Genomic DNA, 19,716 nt, shown 5'->3' with positions numbered 1-19,716 from the left:
TTTGTCCAGCATGCGTTTCATCTTCTTTTATCTTTAATAGTTATCGTGCTGAAAGAGTTTGAAAACATTTCTCCCTAATGCCCCCCATACCGTTGCTCAGATACTTCACTCTTATTAGCCAACAGTCTCAAATTAAGTCTCAGCTTACCTGCAGAGAGAAACCACTAAATGATCTCAGGTTTTTCATATTCTTTTGTAACTGTATTTCAAAGCTATGCTAAACAAATCAGTCAGAGAGCATCAGCCAAGCAGTCCACCCACGTTCACAACCTTTCTTTACCTAATGATAATTACAGATTGTACTACAGACAGCCTTTAATAAACAGCATCAAGTTTAGAAGGAAGACATCTGTAGGGACCCTTCTGTTGCCATGGAAATATCTGCAGGCCAAGCTGTCTTTAGCTCTACACATTACCTCCACATTAACCTATTATTATGCTTTTCTTTGGGTATTAGTACAAATTATGGACTAACTCACCCCATTCGGATTATTATAAACAATATTACATCTGACTCTGAGGAATTCCAAATAACAAGGAGTCACAAACGCTCCAGAAAAGGGTAACTTCCTTCGCCTCCAGGCAAACCGAATACTTGCCTGATGTTGTACAGGATTTATTTTTGCAAGGTCCTCCTGAACATTTTCAGCTTCCACTGACAACCGGGGGAAGTCAGGGCGAGGCAGCAAGGAGCTGAGCTCTACAACCAGCAAGGCAGTTTTGGAAAGCCAGTGAGTGGCTCACAACTAAATCTCTTTCACGTTGCTGTAACAGTTTGTATGAAACTTAAGTCATGTCAGTTCAAAACATTAAATAGTTGATTACTTTTTATGACTACCTGATTAAAGCAGTAATAGTCATGAATGCAATAAACAATAAATGACCTTGAACTTAGATGGTATAGGGACAGGCACTATAAACGTGTACAAAAGACAGACTCTCTCACATAGACGACCTTTCGTCAAGAAGGACCCCCCAAAATTTTGCAACTATACACACATAACACCACTGAAATGTGGTCATTCCAAGGGTAGAAGGCATTAGGAGACTTGCAAACAGCATATAGCACAACAGTGAGATCTTTAACACCCACAGAGCATAAACAGGATCTCAGTTTTTAAGATCTCATCCAAAAGACACCCACACAGACAAGTGCACGGTATTCAATTTACTTATTTCATATAAATGAAGGAAGAAATTAACCTCTGCTGAGACATGAACCGTTGGTCTCAAGAAGGGTGAGGGTTCCAAGCTTGAAAATTAGATTTTTCATAATTAACTATGACATTTTGACTGCTTCTCTAAAATTAAATAGGACATAATTGAAGATGTTCCTTACTTTGATGATATTTCATATTGTCAATAACTTTTAAACAGAAAATCAATCAGAAGAGTTTTCCCTAGTGGCTTGAATTGCGACACTGAATTTTTTCAACAAATATTTAATCACAGACTTTCTAAGACTGATGTCCAATGAAACACAGGCAACATCGTAAGCAGGAATCGAATGACATAATAGAAAACCTGTGAAAAGTAGATATGAAAAGAAAAAGGAAATAAAAGCCACAGCTGCTGGTACTTACCTAATATGAACAGTATTTGCTAGTGAAAATGCTGCTAGTGGAGTTTCTCAGAAAAAGAAAATAATAACAAAATTATTTTCTACATAACTTTTTTTCTGTATTTTTCTAACACTTTATATGTTTGCAAAATGAAAAAAAAAATGTCCAGAGTGTGACGAGTGATTTAGGATCTATTTTTGAACTGCAGACTCAAAAGAACAGTTCACAGAAATCCTCCCGTAGACCCCAGAAAATATGCAGTTATTGCTCAGAAGTAACATTATGCTCAGTCAACAGTTTTAAACACCTATTTTCATCATAAAAGCTAAGCTCTCTCTCCTCTTCCTTACTTTTGATCTCTATTTAATTTCTGCTTGATCTTATCCGCTCCAACCAAAAAATCACTCCTTCAAATAAGCATAAGGATGTTGTTTTATGCACACTGTAAAATTAGAACAGGCTCACAGGAGGAAAATCTTCACATAATAACAAGCAGCCGTGCTACCATCAGCGCCAGACACACAGCACCACAGCCAAGGAATTAACTCATCACCTCGGTCTTTCTAGCCACGAGAGGCGTGTGTATTACACCACCATCCCAAGGTCAGCACAAACTGACACCAAACCGCGTCACTCTGGAAGCAGCAATCCCACCGCTCTCTTGCCCCCAACTTGCCTCCTCCCTTATGGTGCTGCAGGGACTAGCATGGGGGCACCAGGGAACTGGCAGGTTGGAAATTGCCTCTTCCCCTTGAAAAAGGATTCATTTTTATCTTGTTTCAGCTCTGATGTTGTGGAAGTACTCCTGCTGGTGAAGGGGAAGGAGGTTGAGGCAAATCCCATGCAGCCAAGACGACAAGGTAGTAGGATGCTGAGTACTGGCAGCAAAAGTGACCATGAAATGAAGTGGGGGTCCCAGCGGTCAGCCCCAGAATCACAGAATGGTTTGGGTTGGAAGGGACCTTAAAGACCACCCAGTTCCAACCCCCTGCCATGGGCAGGGACACCTCCCACCAGACCAGGTTGCCCAAAGCCCCATCCAGCCTGGTCCCGTATAACCAGCTCACATTCGGTGCGGCCTTCTTCTGTAAGCCCGCTGGGATCTGTGGGACCACGCACAGATAACTCTGTCTTCCCACTGTCCGAAAAACTGCGTGTTTAAATTCCATGATCACCTACTAATATTTGCGCAAAACTCTCCATTTGTTCCGTGCTCATGATAAATGGCCATTGGTGAAGGAGCCAACAGGTCATGTTTGTTATTCCACTATCGCTGATGACTGCTTGATGCTCTGTTTCATTTGGAAGATGCCACTCAGCCGCATTAAGTAAAGCTTTCTCATTAAATTAAAGCTTTCTCATTCCTGTCCTACAAGACATCATTGGAGTTCAAGGTTTCCAGAACTCCCCACTGCTGTACAGACCCAAGAGCACAGCCTCAACGCTGTATGAAGTTGGGACCTGGTGGCACAGCGGATGCACCACCTTGGTGACTTCACAAGTGACGTTTTTGTCCCCAGCAGGGCACGGGAGATCTGCATTATTTGTCCTGCCAGCCTTTGGCTCTGGAAATCCTCCAACAGGTGGAGGTGCCACGGGGATGAGCCTTCACGGGTGTGAAAACTCCCACCAAACTGATCGGCCCCCGAGTCAGCATTATTGGTTAAAGCGCGTCAGGGAATAATGCCAGTGATCAACCACGGATGGAAGTAAAGGAGGATGATGGAAACAGATACTGCACATCCTCCTCCACGTTTCAGAAGCTGAAGAAGTTAAACAACTGAATAGTAATGGAAAGTCAATCACAAAGCTTAATTTAAGCTGTGTTAAGTACAAATGATGCCTGATGAACAGCAGACAACACGCAGTTCAGTGATATTATTTTTTAATTAACAAGGAAAATCAAAGATATCTGCAGATCCTAAGTTCAATCCAGTACCAATTAAGACCAGTGAGATAATGACAAGCAATCTAGCTGTATTTAGCTGCACAGCAAATGATCTCTGGTAGCATTACTAGCTTCACAGACAACCTATTTGCCAAAAACAATGCACCTATTTAAAGAAAACCCACTAGCACTTTCCATATATAAAACATACATTCATCTGATTTATGAGACTGTTTTAAATTTCAAAGTAGGCACAGAAAATAATTTTTGAAACGATATCCTTTCCAACTGACCAAACGCTGAAGCAATGAAGAAGTGGAAGTAGGTAAGAGCCAAAGCAAGACCTATCAAGAGAATGCCATTTCCTAGGCTCCGCGCTCAACAGCTTCATGCTGGAGAAGAACTTGCCACTTGACATACAGCAGTAGCACAAGTGAGAAGGCTGATGCTAATTAAATCAAGAGATTGCCACAAAAGGTCATGTTATTTAATGCACAATATTCTTGGGCCTTTAAAGAACACTTAACATATGGCACTTACATTTTTTAAGTCAAATCTAATAGACTTTTCTTATACTCTTTGTATTAGATCTCTGTTTATGAAGACTTGCAGAAAGAACATGCAATACAAGGCAGTAACACAAAATGCATAGGGGAAAAGTAACCTATGTCAAGCATACACAATGCCAGCACATAAACTGATCACACATGCATACATAGCTGTCCTAGTGATAATGGGTTATATTAGAGTAGTTTCTGCTGGGAAACAAAGCTTCTTAAAAATTATTTTATTGATTTTTTTTAATTTTAATAAGATACCAGATTATGCAGTAGGATGTGCAACATTTCTTTAAGTGCTGCATAGAAGATAGACATGGACAAAGCGGTGAAAAGACTTCATATTTTTCAGGAATTAATTTCACTTACATTAAGGACTTGGATAAAATTGTCCCCCTTTTTAGGCAGGAGGCTGGGGGGGGTTAGGTAACATTTCTGTTTTAAGCCAACCACAACTTAAAGCACGAAAACTTGTAAATCTATATTTAAATCTGTATTGTATATGACATCACTAATGTCACAAGAGACCTTGAAACTACCGTGGACACTTGTCTGAAAACATCAGCTCAACAAGGTTCGGACATTCTCTGACCATCTGTGCTGGTCATCCATTCACCCTTACACAGTGGAGAAAGATCACGGTGCCAGCAGATAATTTGTTTTGCCTGTCTTAGCAAGGCAAGGTGATTCGCTCAGACACTGCTAACAGTTAAATACCCAACTTACTGAAGAAGAATCCCACATCCATTATTTGTAAAGGTATTGGGAGCGCTGAAAAAAAAATGCAAAAGGCTATAAGGATGATCGCAGAAGTGAACATTCAAAGATACAGAAAGTAGATGATACATTTTGGTTTCAGCAAAAGATGAAGTCCTACGATAAACACCTTAATCCTGACTGAGATCAAAACTGTCCTAAACAAAGCAAGAACAAGTGCAATTAGCAGACAGTAGCCATAAAGCATGTGAAAATAAGTAGTCTTTCATGTAACAGTTATCACCGCTTTGCCACAGGTATTCAGGAGATCAAGAAGTACAAAAGAGTTTAAAAAACTGATTAAACAGTTTCACAGGGGAGGGTTCATCAGTGGTTATTAAACGCAAAGGTTAATAACCTTTATTGTACAGCAACGTGATTAACATCGCCTGAAAACAGCTGACTGATAGAAGAGATGTCTGAAGAAGAACTGCACGACATAGACCTTCTTCATCTTCCCTGTTTTCCTCACCTGTTGGAGACCTTATTGGAGCGTGTGGCCAAATGTGCCTTTGGCTTGACTTGCCATGGTGGTTATGGGACCTGTGAGTAAGTCAGCCAGCTCTATGCAGGCAGATGTAAACCATTAACTGTTTTAATGCACAGTATGTTTCACCGCATACCCATGTAACAACAGGTTTGTTTGTTTGTTAACTGTCAATTTAGGCCTTTTTGTGGATTTTAGCACTCAAAATATCAAGCCTGGTACTCATTCAGATGCCATTTGGATACAGATCTAACCAACAGCTTGTAAAGCATTTACTTGGTTATGTTCCCCCGTAACAAAACCATGCAGGTCACGATTTGAGGTAAGTACGAAATGAAGGATCAGTTTCTTCCTTCAGTACAAGTCTGTATTTCTCCCCAACTAGAGCAAACGTGCAGCATTGGGAGGGCAGGGCTCACATCGCTCAGCTTCCAGGGGTTGAAGGCTTTCCGAGGCTTTTCCTAGGGCTTGGGATTCAATCGGTAACACACAGTAACAACAGTTTGGCAGGCCAAGGTATTCCCTAAGTCTCACCCATTCACCCACACTGCCTACCAGTGAGGCTATACACTGTGGCTAATACCAGGGCTATTCCGCACCCTGCTGTTGAAGTTACCCAGGGCATCTGACAGGGTTAAAAGATCTACAGAACATTAAATCAGGGGCTGGAGTATTAAAGACAAGAACTGTACTTCGATTTAAGAACTCTAGTGAAATACACAGCATCACTATTTAGGTTTTGAGCACATTTCTGTTTTTCAGTGGCAGAAACTTGACAAGGGGTCAACACAACACAGTAAAGATGAGACTACATGTACTGGACATTGAACTAATTCTTCCTGTTAGACTCAACAAAGTTCACTGAACATCATCTACTGCAGCATTCATCTTATCCCCACACCTCCCCAACCCCCTCCCCTCCCCCCCCCAAAAAAAGAAAAAGAAAAAAGAAAAAGAAGATCAACTAAACGAATACCTAGATTTTGCAAAAGGCACAAACTCCTTGTTCTTATCAGGGCGCAGTGGAAGCAATTGTTTCCCATCCATGAATTCTTTACTGACTTACAGGCTGGTTAGCCTAGATAAACTCTCATCCATACATTCTTCCCTGACAACTGAACTCAGATAAGGTTCTCCAGCTCCAACCTGACCAGATTAAGATGGTCAGGGCATTCGTGACAAGAGTGCCTTCCTTGGCCCAGCAGAGCCCAACCTTATTTTTCCTTTGTCCCGCCGAGCTTGTAAGAGTGATGAGAAGTTCTTTTACTTCCTCAAGGTCAGGCTTTAAGTAATGAGTAACAGTGAATTAAATGATTTACGTGGGAGAAGACACACTCCGAATTCAAAATTAAACTGAGTCTTTAGCTGAAGCCAGACCATAATGAATATATTTATCTGTAGCTCATATGAAGAGTGTTTTTTTGAAAGCTTCAGTTTAGGCACTTTTTCCCTAGAGCAAACTGATAAGTGAATTTTAAGAAATGTCTATAGATATACACCAACATGCTACAGATAAACAAAACACTGAGAAGAAGAAATGCATAAAGGGAAGAATCTTGCACTGAAGCTCAGATTTAAAACCCTGGACACTGGATTAAAGGTTCAAAACCTTTAAGTTGTATGAAACAGGAACACTCACCAACCAGTACTTGTATTATTCACATTGATCACTGATTTCTAAAAACTGATTTGATCAAGTACCTCCTGCTATTAGCTGATGACCTTCATTTTTAAGCCATTCTACAGGCACAGGGCTCTGTCGAAGGTAAAACATTGCCACTTCATGTTCCGCACATCATTTCCAGGTTATTAGGCTTCTCATAAAGAAATGGGGAGGTTGTTCATTTCAAGATCTTTCCTTGGGATACATGTCAAGACTACAGTAACACTGTAGTATAACTCATTAATAATGTGAAAAAGAAAATAATCCTATGACCACACACCAAACAAAACTATGTCTTGGGTTGTACCTTGAGCTTGAGCTGTTGAGTCTCCCATTGTTCCTGCAGGCAGCAGTAATAGCTGGTTTGTTACACTCAGAAAGTGAGAGAACATATTGCGTGGAGTTTGATTTTCCTTCAGGTCTGTAAGGAAAGGCATCAGACTTCGTGTTTCTTTGGTGTAAACTTGCAAGTCATGTGCCTAGGGGCTTTGCTGTCAGTTTTTATATGAGCAAGACAAGTCAGGAGGAGATACTATTCCCACTTACAGCATCTCACTAACTCTCAGATGAATATGACCTACCTGTGGAATATACTGGAGAAGGAAACATGATGTAGGTCAGGTTTCCCTCCTTGAAATCACTGTCTTTGAAACTAAATGAAACAAACCAAAAAATAAAATAAAATACACTGTTCAGAGTGCCTTGGCTCCCGGAAATGTCTAGGTATAATCAGCAGGGCATCCAAATAAATAATGATACCCTCACACCATTGTTTTTGCTCAGTCATGCCAGGACGATCTTACTGTTTCATGTGAGATAATGATGCAATAAATCTTAACAGATCTGTGCCACTGCACTTTTTTTTTTTGCATGACATGCTCCAAGATTCCTAGCATACAGATACATCGCCCTCGTAAAGAAAGGCCTTGATCCTGCAAGTCCTTGTGCAGCTCAAAAGGTTGATGTACTCCATTACCAGAAACAGCAGAGGCTACACACAGGCGCTATTAAGGACAAGCCTTGAACAAAGCTCTCCACTATCTTTGAAAACTGCCATTCCTTTGCATGTACAATCCCTCATGTTCAGAAAAACAGCCTTAAAAAACACCCCGTGAAAAACAGCAGCAGACTATATGGCTGCATGGAAAGCTCTGCATCATCCCAACAAGGACGGACTGCGCTGCTGTGCAGTTCCGTTCTTTCATGTAGTGTAGCTTAGCAGTCCTTTATTCGAGTCAAGACACCTGCCTCGTTCATCCTTTCAGCACCTGCAAAGTGCGTGATGATGCCTAAAGTACACGTTTTGTCTATGTGACATGACTACAAGCACAACCCATGAGTTAGGGTTGCACAGATGCAACCAACAGCTTATCGCCTCTCTTCCTCTTCCCTGCACACCCCTTCAGCTTCATGTCTGCTCTGGCATTTGTCTGACTCCTCAGAAAGCCAAAATTACTGCCATTTCTTTTACCCCAGTCTGCTTTTAGACCAGACTGGCAAGCTGAACCAGCTCACTGACGGGTCCCATCAGTGCCAGTGTCAGCTCAGAGACAGCAGTGGAGGAGTTGGGGAAGGGGAGAGGATGGGGAGAGCAAAGGAGTAAGACAACCTCTTCCAAAATGTGGTGCTCAGTATCTAACCTGGCTTCCACTACAACTAATGGTAAAATTTTTACTACAAGGAATATTAAATTTTGTTAAGATTGCCCTTCTTCCAGCGCATTTCTAGAGAAGCCATTACATTCTTTTATTAAGCCTGTTTGCTAACACAGTGTGTTACACTGCCAGAGAAAGCACAGACCATCATTTAGAAGAACAGCACAGACAGGTGGAAGAACCTTGTTAGCTGTTGCCCTGAGGTTTGCGTATCTGTAAAAGAAACAAGAGAAGGAGCGGGGCAGCTGAGAGAAAGCTGCAGAGGAGCACAACCCCCATGCATGTCATTTATCTGGAGGTGCTCCCTACTCACTGACTTTTTTTTCCCTCCTCTTTTTCTGGCCAGAAGGTTTTACAGCGCTACAGACTAAATGCAAATAGCACATGTTCAACTTCTATGACTCCTGACTAATCAGGGTTTAGAAATAAGTACTTGTAAGAAACACCAGTGCTAAAATCCTCCTCCTCAGCATTTCACATTGTGTTAGAAGAGCCAAGAAAGACAAAAAGAAAACATGCTGGTCAGTTATTTAAAGGGAAGACTCAAAATAGTTACTAAGGAAGGCAGAGTTGTGAAATCCTCATCTGGTTTTCTCAGCCGCTCCACAAATAATCCACACAGGGTTCACGTCAGCCTGTGGCTGCTGGTTTGGTACCAGCACCCACGGCCGTGCCGTGCACGAGCACTTCCCAGGTTAGCAGATGGGCACAGCAGGACCTGGTAAAGGACTGCAGAAAGCTCCAACAGAGATGTTCCCAGAGCAGGCTTTCACAGGGGGAATGGAGAAGGTCGATTATTGAAGATACAACCTCTCCTTTTTTTTTTACAGGGTGTAGCTTTCTCTTAAAATTCCCACTCAGCAGTTATTCATTACCTGTTTTCTCCTGTTAGAGAAACTATTCTGTTGACATGGCAACAAATTCCCACCCTGAATTTCTGTCCCTGTGCCTCCTTTCAGCTCCTGAGGATGGCGAATATCAACCAATCCTTCTCTAGCGTTTCATGCTATTACTGTCTATACCCTATCCCTTCATATGGGCTTTTAATTAAATTGCATCTGGCATCCACAGGTGCACATGGTCATCATGTTTTCTGGCAAACAACTCCAACAACAGAGCTGGGAACTAAGCTGCAGTTCAGGAACGTGCTCACATTAAGAAGCCATGCCTCAACATACAGGGAAAGTGGTCAGTGTTCAGTTCTCAAGCTATGTCATGCACCTTTTCAGATATAAAATTATGACTCAGGAGAAAAATATAGCACACAACGGCAGCCAGAAGGGTCACCTGTACCCTGGTGTGCATTAAGTACAGCACTGCTAGCTGGTTGAGGGAAGGGATCGTGCTCTGCTCTTCGCTGGTGCAGCCTCACCTTGAGCACTGTGTGCGGTTTGGGATGACACAGCATAAGAAAGACATAAAACTATCAGAAAGTGTCCAAAGGAGGGCTAAAAAGATGGTGAAGTGCCTAGAGGGCAAGACATGTGAGGAGCAGCTGAGGTCCCTTGGTTTGTCCAGCCCAGAGCAGAGCAGGCCGAGGGGAGGCCTCATGGCGGCCTGCAGCTCCCTCACGAGGGGAGCGGAGGGGCAGGCGCTGAGCTCTGCTCTCTGGGGACAGCGACAGGACCCGAGGGAACGGCATGGGGCTGGGACAGGGGAGGGTCAGGCTGGGGGTTAGGGAAAGGGTCTGCACCCAGAGGGTGGTCGGGCACTGGGACAGGCTCCCCAGGGCAGTGGTCACCGCACCGAGCCTGCTGGAGTTCCAGAAGCGTTTGGACAATGCTTTCAGACATACAGTCTGATTTTTGGGTGGTCCTGTGTGGAGCCAGGAGTTGGACGTGATCGATGATCTTTGTGGGTCCCTTCCAACTCCGGATATTCAATGTATTTATTTTTTCCCTTTAAAATGAGCAAGGAAAATCCATCTACTGATACTGCATACAATTTTTCAACAGAAAGTTATTTTACCATAGCATGCACTCAAAGTATATTTGCTGATGTAATTTGCACTCACCATTAACTACTGGATAACAAGAAATAACATGTATCTTTTTAGAGTTTATATGGCTGTATAAATCATTTGCATGGAATCAAGAAACACTAAAAATTAGGGTACACAATCAACAATAAACCCTGTCTCATACACATTTCACAACATCCTTTCATTTAATACTAGTACATAAAGAATATTTGAAATTCACTACTTCAAAAAAAATAATCTGGTTTAATTAGTATAATAGCAGATTTTAAACAAAATTAAGAACAAACATCAGATCTGACATGTAATACATAATTCTGCTTTAAAAGCCAGGAAATTTAATCTGGTTGATTTCTTCCAATTATTTTAAAGACTTTTATACACACTTCAATGGCTCTATGGATTATAGTAGCAGTTTTATAGATTTAAGGTTTAGTCCTGCATGCTACTCTGGTCGAATAGTTTTGGCTTCTATTCTATCTGCTATTTTGAAAGTTTTCTATCATGAAAATTAATTTCTGTCATGCCACATCTACACAGCATGTTTTAACTTGTGGACCATACAGAACTGTGGATGTTGCAGATCTAACACTTTAATCAGTTTATACCTCCATTCTAACTTGGATCTGTGAAATAACCGGAATTAAGAAAGCACAGCTCTTCATGGAGTTTCAGCTTTTCTCCCCAAGGAATCCTCTTCCAGCTCTGGTTTAGAGCACAACCCTGAGCACATCTGAACTGACACGACTGCAGAAGAGTTAAGAGTGGACAGGAGCTTCCCAACCCAATGGTCTGCCCTAACAACCACAGCCTAGAACACCACTTCTTCCACAGGGAGTGTTTCTTTTCTTCCCCCATAAGAGAAAGCTGTTAATGACATTAGCACTTTATCTGCTTTTGATACAACAACACAAAGACATATTAGTACACAAGTCCTACAAGTATACAAGTAATCTATTAAGCATAAGTTTTATAGTCACATGGAATTATTACACAGCCTTGCTCCAAAACACCCAGTAGCCACAGGAAAAAAATCCTTTGCATTTCAGCATGTTCTGAACAGCATAGCTTCTGCTCTCTCCAGAAACCTCTGGACATGAATAGCTTTTGCAGTGATTTCTAAAAATCTATAAGTCTGCTCTCCTATGACTAATGTGGAAGTAAATCAAAACTTTATTGCAGGAAACACGCTCTTTGCTGCCACCACCTATATCATTACAGATTAAGCTCTTGTACAAGGGTGGAAGTAGGCAGGTGCAAGACAACTTAAGGTATTACAGGTCAAAATCAACACCACAGCCTCCCATTGTCACAAATATCTCTGCAGAGCTCAAGAGCAGTGACAATTTGCAATACTAAAGATCAATCTCTCCTTGCAGAGTCCCCACTCTGCACACTGACAGACACTGGAGGGTATACGAGAAGTACTATCGCTCTGTACTTGCTTTACTCTCATTTTCCATAGGCACATACTATGACATGCTATTGGATGGGTGAGAAGGACCTCCCATCTGAACCACTGTCTTCACTCTTGTGTTCTCATACAGGCTCATATGGACTTAACAAGAATGAACAGTGCCATGTCTGGAAGATATAACAGGTTGGAGCAGTGGCCATCAGTGGTAGCACTGGTGTAATGACCTTTAAGTACAGAAATTCAAGACCCTGAAGAGAGCGAGGAAAGAAAGACAGTAACAGAGAACTGCCCAGATCAGCTTAGACAATGAGAAAGTTTCCAGGGAACTAAGTGGGATCCCATGGGAGGCAGCAATAAAAGTGCCAAGCAGCACAGGAAAACTTGCAAAATGCAAGACTGGTGCGTCCTGCTACTCGGAAAAAGTGAGACCAGTCTGGTAGATGGAACAAATGGTGGAGCTTGAGTGCAAAGATGCAGTACTGCAGGAGGTGGAAGCAGGGACAGGCTACAAAAGATAAGCACAGAAATACCGCGCAGGCATGTGGTGACAGCATCAGGAAAGCCAAAATTCAGATGGAGTTCAGCCTTGTAAGCGATATCAAAGGCAACAACACGAGCTTCTACTACAGCACCAGTGGAAAAAAAGCTGGACAAGGAAAACATGGGTTTGTGGCAAACTGGGAAGGCTGAAAGCAAACACCATAAGGCTGAGGTACTCCATTGCCTTTTCTGCCTTGGTCATCACGAGCACGGCCTTCTCACGGGCCTCTGTGCTTACAGGCAGGGTTCACAGGGCAGAAGCACCCGCTGTGATGAGGGCCAAGCTGGGGACCGCCTGACAGGACTGAACCCAAACAACACCACGGCGGCATCAATGGGTGCTGAGGTCAATGTTCTGGCAGCACCCTTGTCTGCCTTTTCTGAAAGGCCATGGAGACAGTGGGAGATCCCTGATAAGGAGAAGAAACCAATAGTGCTGTCATCTTCAGAGAGATCCAAAAGAGTGATCCAGGGACCTGTGGGCTGCTAAGTGGCCCACAGGAGAGTCCTGTCATCTGGGAACATGCTCCTGGGCGTCGTGAAGTAGGAGAAGGTGGCAGAGAACAGTCAGTATCAATTCACCCAGGGTGAAATATTTGATATTGCTACTGATATCCAATCCCACCTTTCCTTCCTCAGTCAACAGTTGTCCCCCCTCACTGAGAATTCCCTGTTCCACAGTGGAAAACCTAATTTCATGGTTAAGCTTTTATCATTTTACATCTATCTGTTCACAAACAGCTGTTCAGTATTAAAAAAAGCAAAACAAGCACAGAAATCTACACGGGGCACATGTACACATTCGGAGCAATCAGGCACCCACTATCTGAGAACTACCAGCCAGAATACGACCGGGCTGTATTCAAACCACCTACCTAGCAGAAAACAATCAAAGAAAGAGGGAAATGATGCGGAAGGGCACCGGAAGAATTAAAAACATAACCGAGTGTATCTATAATCCAGAGAGGAGAGGGTGGTGATGCTGTCTTCTACAGACAAACCGACGCAACTAGTAGGGAATTTCCAGTAACTCATTTACAGCAATGACATTAGCTCCGCAAAACGAATCACAGATGATGGCCAAAGCCAAAGTCAGTGCCTCAGCATTAATACTGATCTCTAGTGCAAACCACGAAAGCAGGAAAAAGACCACAAATGCCGCAGCAGTCTAAGGAGGAGGTGGGACACAGGTGGCAGCAGGATGCCCCCTTCCCTGTGGGGGACCCCGGCTGTGTAGGTGCAGAGGCAACCTGCTGCTCCTCCAGCAGCCCCGTGCTCCCTGCCAACCCAAAAGAGCCCTGGCTTCATTGCAAGAGCCAGGTGCAAAGGCTAGCCCAAGTCACACATGGGGTGACCCCACATGGAGCTGGCACAGGCCTCCCCACTTCATCCGCCTGGGCTCCACGCTTGGGCAATGGCCTTGCCAGCCAGCAAGCAGAGAGACCTGCACAGGCAGGAGAGGATGAACACCACCTTTCGTTGCTGTTGTTTTTTTTTGCCTATGGTTCCTATGATATTCTGATTCATTTAAGCAATGCAACCAAACAATAACAACATTTGTAAAGAAAATGTCTGTGAAAGCAGATGCCCCTAAATAACAGTTTATTAAATACTCATCCTCCCAGCGTGAAACAAAGCAGGGAGAAAAATCAAGAAAACAGGATCCTTAAAGTAATTTATGTAAGGGCTCATCTCCACAGAGAGAAATAAGGAAAAAAGCCAATAATGCTAAAAAATATATGGCTCTTTCAGTACTTCCCAGCAGGATACAGAGCAACAGTAAAATATACATTAAGAGGACTATTTATAATGCAACCTCAAATAGGAAAAAAGAGTTAAAAGAAAACCAACAAACAAGTGAAAACTATAAGTAATCCCTTCTCATAACAACAACAAAGATTAAAATAATTTCAGTAATATCATAACATAGTGGCATTTGTCTCTTGTTGCTGAAGTGTTCTGTGATACTATAAATTATTGAATTATACTGGCTTGTGCGTATTTTTCTGAAGCTAGCTAGTATATTAAAAAATGTATTAATAATGTACACTTTCACAATAGTTCTCACTTCAAGTATCTCAATGTCCTTAAAGAAATAAAGTATAGCAATTACCCAAGTGAAAACCAGGAATACAGAGAGATTGCACTTCACGCTGAGCCAACACAAAGGGAAAGGACTACGGCCGAGTCACTTCGATTTCTCTTCCCCTCTCAACATACCAATATGCCCTGTTGATCAAAATACAGACCGCCACGATGAAGTGACTCTAACGAACATTCAAAAATCAATTAAATTCACTGCTGAGTGGAACAAGATGAAATGTAATGATTAACTTTTTTCATTTCAAAATGATTAGAAGAAGATTTTGTGTTCCTAATTATTTCACGGAGCCATTTCAATGGAAAACATTTTAAATAAAGAAGTCTGAACCATGAACACTGTTCATCAGCAGATCTACATTACCTATGTACATGCATAATCACACAAAGATGTAAACATGAGGTGATTTAAGGTAGCTGTCTTGTTAATAAAAGAGGGACTATCTATCTCACCTTGATCGGTTTCTCTGTATGAACGCATGGACTACATTATTTCAGAACCTATTAAATTTCAGTGCAGTTGCAACCTGCAAACCTCAGATACCCTACCACATAAACCACAAAATTTGAAGAGTAACTGCTTCTTAGATGCCAATAATTGTTTTGCATGAAGTCTAAAAATCACATGACTTTATCTTGGAACTGTTTTACACTCCTACAAAAAAAGAAAAGAGGCCTGTGCTAAGTTTGAATGTAGAAGTGTAACAGGATTTTAGAGAGCAATGTATATCAATTGACACATGGAACACCTGGCACTCCTTTGAGCATAGCATCAGTACCTCTCTGGCAGGATGTAAAGGACAAAAATCTGTAGGTCACTAGTTTCCCAGTTAAGATTGCAAACTAGATCAAAATGGCAGTTAAGCTGTAGATGCTGGACTCCCAAAAGAAACATCACACGGAGCACACAGTAGTGTCATCAGAGTTGGGGTTATCAGGGGAATGATATAATGGTGGGTATTTGGATGGTTGAGAATTTTTCAGATACTTTTTTTTTTTTTTGACATTTTCAACTATTTTCTAATGCACTAAAGGTAACACTGACCTTTCACATCTCTATAAAACAAACTCTTTTCAACCCAAAATGCAGATTTAGAAATTCACAGTAACAGACAGACAACTTGTATGTTCCGTGCTTGTTTCTCTTTACAGATGAAGTTTCTCAGCTGAATAAATCTTCCATGAGATTCCCATCATAAACTCTGGTAGCAGAGCAGGCTGAGATGTCATACATTATCACAAAAGGAAACTGTCTTCAAGGTGAGCTCACAAAATAATTGACTGTGAAAGAAAGCAAACAGACTACAGTCTCATAACAGACTTCAGTACTATACTCAAATCAAAGGATTGACTTTCCTTCTCCCAAACGCAATGTGGTTGTTTTTTTGTTTTGTTTTACAGCCCCCACAAAACCATTAACAAATTCATATACTTAATGTATGATATAGTACATAAACAATTTTACTATGGGACTGTAACAGTATTCAGTAATGCTCAATTCTGGGTAACGTCACACATTCTGTTTGAAATTCTTCCCAGTTTTGCATGTAAAATATTATCCTTTTCCTCTACCAAATACATCATCTTTTTGTTTTGTTTTGTTTTTAATGAGCAAAGTCACCTTCTTCCAGCCCTCTATAGATATGAGACAACTTTTTATGTCATGGTGCTGTTACTGAAACATGAGTTGTTCGGAGCACAGATCTTTCTCTGCTTCTTTCCTTTTAGACTTGCTACTACATTCCTAATATGCATGATCATCGTTACCTGAAAATACCCATTCAAATGGTGTCTGAACACATATTTTGATTAATTAAGCCAGGGATATCCAGGGACTGTCTTTTTATTCTTTATTTTTACAATGCCTAGTGCAACGAAGTCCTCAACCACAGCTGAAAATCTACACATTACTACCATACATATAACAAACAATAATAGACAGAATAAGGAATATATTCCCCGCAGTGCTCTATAACTGCCTAGGAAAGCAAAGCAATGGCAGACAATGGTCAGTAAATTAATTCTCAGAGGATCTGGGATCCTTCTCTTGGTGAGAATTTTAGACAGCACGATACATCTTGCAACGCCCACCTGCATTTTCTTTCTGTAAACTTGGTTAACTTGGCAAAAGGTTGCTTGGTGAGTGTGACAGCGAGTTTAAGCCATCATTTCCTATTAGTCTTAGATCTATTACCTTTCATTAGTACTTTAGCATCTGATCCTGAAGGGAAAAATTCCAAACAAATAAGCCACAACTACAACCACGGTGGAAAAAAAGGAAACGAAACCGTTGGCTCTCTATTCAATATAAGTGGAAAGGCTGACTTCAGAAGGAGTAAGAAACATGCTACACAATAAATTTGCATTATTTGTCAAGGCAGCAGTGGAGAGACATGTTAAAGAAGTTAGTTCAGGTCCCAGAAGCTGTGAAGGTGTCTCAGGATGTAGTTTCAGATACAGTTAGCCACCTCTACCTACAGGTCTTTGTCAAAAGTACCATGCACAATCTTCTTCCCACCCTTACCCTATCCGTGATTTTGTAACAGTATGACTGCAGGACGTATCAAATCATTTCCTTTCTCCTGTTGGGTTGTTTTTTCTTGGATCAGTGACTGGTTGACCCAACTCACCCCCATGTTACTCAGCCACTGTCAAGGGATAGAGCAGGAATACCAGCTCAAGAGCAAAGTTACAGGAGGCAGTTATATTTTATTCTCCATGTGAGCGGCCAGATAACATGAAAAAGTGCCCACAGTATTTATCGGCTTGCATGCTTCACTTGGCTTAATTAATGCAACTGATAACTGTGATGGACCGTTCTGGGATGTATATTGCACTCTCCATTTTAGGGCCAATTCTCTTTAATGCTTTCATAAATGATCTGGATGCAGAACTCGAATGCATACTAAGTAAGTCTGCAGGTAACTCTAAATTAGGAGGAGCTGTCAACTCCCTTGATAGAAGAGAGTCCTTGAAGAGAGATCTTGACAGGTTAGAGGGCTAGGCTATCAGCAGCTATATGAATAGCAAGTGCCAGATTCTGCTCCTGGGAAAAAGCAACCCTTGCTATATGTACAGACTGGGGGACAAGAGGATGGAGAGCAGCTCCATGGAAAGGTTATCTGTGGGTTCTGCTTGACGGCAGGTTAAATATGAGTCAGCAGTATGCCCTGGCAGTCAAAAGTGCCAACCGCACCCTGGGGTGCATCAAGCACAGCACTGCTAGCTGGTTGAGGGAAGGGATTGTCCTGCTCAGCTCTGTGCTGGTGCAGCCTCACCTTGAGCACTGTGTGCAGGTTTGAGCACCACAGCTTTAAAAAACATATAACTATCAAGGAGTGTCCGTCCAAAGGAGGGCTACAAAGATGGTGAAGTGCCTAGAGGGCAAGACATGTGAGGAGTGGCTGAGGCCCCTCGGTTTGCTCAGCCCAGAGCAGAGCAGGCTGAGGGGAGGCCTCATGGCGGCCTGCAGCTCCCTCACGAGGGGAGCGGAGGGGCAGGCGCTGAGCTCTGCTCTCTGGGGACAGCGACAGGGCCCGAGGGAACGGCATGGAGCTGGGACAGGGGAGGGTCAGGCTGGGGGTTAGGGAAAGGTTCTGCACCCAGAGGGTGGTCGGGCACTGGGACAGGCTCCCCAGGGCAGTGGTTATGGTGCCAAGCCTGCTGGAGTTCAAGATGTGTTTGGGCAATGCTCTCAGACGCGTGGTCTGATTTTTGGGTGGTCCTGTGTGGAGCCAGGAGTTGGACTTGATGATCCTTGTGGGTCCCTTCCAACTCAGGGTATTCTATTACTGTGATTCTGGGTTGCGAGCATATTCCCCAAGCACAGCCGTGATGGAAGACACAGTTGTACTTCCTTGCCAGGAGCCACTTTAGGTACATCACATACAGCACTGCATCATGCCCTGTTCCAGTCCTTACTTCTCTCTGGGATTAAATCTTGATCTCTTCCTAAAGAATGTCGTATTTATGGCTCTGTAGAACAACTAATGAATCGTATCAGCTGTATTTCTAACACCTCAATAACACTCCTCGATTACTGTCTGTTGTAAGATGAAGAAAACAGAAAGTAAGATGGGCTAGTTTCTTTGCAGAAGAGACTGATATATGTGTGCTGTCCATATGCTGTTTGTTTCCCCAAAATCAGTGGTGCTAAACATGAAGTATAATTTCAGAAAGAAAAAAAAATTATGTGGATGAAGCAGGGATTCATTACAACAGGAATTACAACAGGAAATACTAGAAGCATGTTTTCTTCTAATAACACAAAGAATGTATGTAAGCCAAAGAATCAATAAAACCTAGCTCCCTAAATAGTCAAGGAGCAAGCTTTGCTATTAACAGTCTTCTTGACTGAATTTCAATAGTTATTTTTGGACATTTTTTCAAATAAAAGAGATTTCTGTCACTACTATCCAGGCTGAGGTAGAATAAATTTCTGTATACAACATAAGCATGCATGGCATTCTTCAGACATGAGATGACAAGATAATTTAGCTAGAGACAAAAGACAGAACAATATTGGTTTGTTAAAAGTTTTTGTCATTTTAGTCATTCTTTTCACAATTCGGACACGATAAGGCACGGGAATGGAGACAGATCAAGCAGAATTAGGGGATGAATCCACAATGAGATATATAATCTTCAAACAGCGATCTGAGAGGAGAAAATGCAGTCACAGGAATGGATGAAATATAAGATCTGGAAACAAAAAGGCTCATGAAAATAAGAAGTGCATTATTCTCTGTATTTGAGGATTGATTGTGAGACCTATCCTACACACATATCTGCTTTTAACAAAGGCCTAAGGTCTGAGTCCGCAAGTACTTAAGAAAATGTAACTTCACGTTTGAGTACGTCAGACACATTTACCAGTTAAAAAAACAAACAAACAAACAAAAATGAGCCACATCAGCAACAATGACCATCAAGACTTTCAGACTTCACACTGAAGCCAGCCAACAATATCCATCTCAACATTTTAAAGTAGCCATCAGTTGATGAATTCACTGCCTAGTCTGTATTGCCATTTAAACTAATGCAGCCTCCATACATTTTTGCAATGAGGAGCATTACTTTCCAAAATAGCTTTTGGCACAGCCAAAGAATGAGT

The 19,716-nt window shown here is 42.0% G+C and overlaps 1 protein-coding gene across 18 annotated transcripts in view; it reads right to left on the bottom strand.

The window, feature by feature from the left end:
• The window catches only part of KLF12 (KLF transcription factor 12), a 247,046-nt gene that overhangs the window by 126,353 nt on the left and 100,977 nt on the right, over positions 1-19,716 (bottom strand). The window contains exon 1 of one of the 18 annotated variants that reach the window (XM_083826753.1): positions 9,444-9,569. The exons of 16 other annotated variants lie outside the window; for them this stretch is intronic. The gene's annotated coding sequence lies outside the window, so the exon portion shown is untranslated. Of the gene's footprint in view, positions 1-9,124; positions 9,423-9,443; positions 9,570-19,716 lie in introns of those variants that run through there. One more of the 18 variants, XM_083826752.1, reaches the window with a different exon arrangement.

The sequence above is a fragment of the Anser anser genome (genome assembly GCF_964211835.1).
Source record: "Anser anser genome assembly, chromosome: 1".
Lineage (NCBI taxonomy): Eukaryota > Metazoa > Chordata > Aves > Anseriformes > Anatidae > Anser > Anser anser.
This window is presented reverse-complemented; position numbering and strand designations above follow the sequence as displayed.